Source organism: Mesoplodon bidens (assembly GCF_964165515.1).
Source record: "Mesoplodon bidens genome assembly, chromosome: 4".
NCBI lineage: Eukaryota > Metazoa > Chordata > Mammalia > Artiodactyla > Ziphiidae > Mesoplodon > Mesoplodon bidens.
Window position 1 is genome coordinate 159,508,480 of NC_138160.1, and position 1,764 is coordinate 159,510,243.

Here is a 1,764-nt window from a genome sequence, read left to right on the forward strand (position 1 = left end):
AATAGGTGACACGGGTCACTTCAGAAGGCTTTAGCTTAGCTCCCCCTGACTGGGGAGGGAACCGGCCTGGAGGGGCTGCCACTGGGTGAGGCGCTTCCCGCTTCTTACCCCATCATCCCACCCTGCTCTCCAGCTGGGCTTTTTGCACAGGCTCCTTCAGGCCCCATGAATAATAGATGATGTGTGGGTCCCTTTCAGAGCCTCTCATAATCCCTGGGGAAAAAAGAAGTCTTTCTCTGTCTTGTTTTGATCCCCTGTCTTGGCCTCCCTCTCTGCACATGAGTCACCCTGTATTAATCCTGCAGCTTATCTGGGCGGGTGGCCCAGAAGCCTCACCTTGGAGTCCCAGAGGCAGGGCTGGGGAAAAGAGCCTCCTAAGAGTGTGGGTGGCCAGTGGGCAGATCAGGCCCAGGAGTGGTGCTCCCAGGCTGCCCTGGATCATTCTAGAAGCAATTCTAGCCCAACCGTCAGACACCAGGCAGAATCCCCATTCCTTCCCAGGAGGAAGCCTGTAGCTACTCTGAGGGCAAGCATGTGCCCAGGGAATGGACCATCTGTGGCCCCACTGGGAACCATGCACACTTCTTGGGCACTGGCCATGGGCAGGCATCACGCTGGACACTTCACATATCTCATCTTGTTTCTTCCTCTTGAACCTCTGGAGAGGTAGGGGTGGTTGGTCTCATTATACAGGTGAGGAGGCAACAGAGAGGTGAACTTGCCTAGGGTCGCACAGCCAGCAAACGGTAGGTCTCTCTGCCTCTGCATCCACTTTCTTCCTATGACTCCAGAGAGACAACACCAAGAATTCAGGGTGAGCTTCTGGGATTTGCCCATCCGGGAGTAACCAGAAGCCTATCAGACAAGAGTGTGGAGCCACATCGGACTAGAAAGGGCCAAGCCCACCAGCATAATGAAAAGACATCCCAGGGGTGACCCCCCCATGGCACACACCCCACTCATCTCCACTTAGGAGCATTTACTCACCATCCCGCCCACCACCCCCATCCTCCCCACCCCCCCGCATGGATGTGACCTTTGGTGCAACAATTACAGCACTAAGCCGAGCACTCCCCTGGGAATTAAAATCTTAAATTCTACTATCAGCTGGGCCACAGAGCTTCTGTGTGATCCAGGCAAGTCATGACTTTCTTGTTTCCTCGTTCATGAAATAATGGATCTTGTTCTTTGTTGGGAAATCCAGGTTCTAGAAGCTAGGATGCTCGTAGGTGATTTTTAAAGCACTGTGGTAGTTACACCTCTTCCAGGACACATAGCCCAGCTCCCGTGTATGGACACGGGCACCTCAGTCCTCACCTATGTTCTACTGAAACTCACTCCGTCTTCCAACCTTGCAGGTGTGAGTGAAGGGTGAGCGTTGCTATAGCCTTCAGGGCACAGCATCCTCCCCAACCCTTGGTCTATGTGGCAGTCAGGGAAGTTGGCTGACCCCACGCCAGGGTTGACCTATGAGTGGCCTGGCCACTTAACTGCCCGTGGATCAGCTGGCCTGACTGGCTCAGGGGAGGGCCTGGGACCCAAGATGACCTGTCAAGAATGAATCTCAAGGTTTTCCTGGAAACGCTAGACTAGCTGCTTGTCCTTCTCTGCATGATGTGAATGAAGAAAGATTTAACTCTGGGCACTGCTGGCAGCCATCTTTAGACCACAGATGGAAGGTCTGCTTGATGCAGATGCCTTATGGAAGCAGCCAACCCACTAAGTAGATACGGAGAAGCCCAAAAGTCCTGGATTGAACTACCC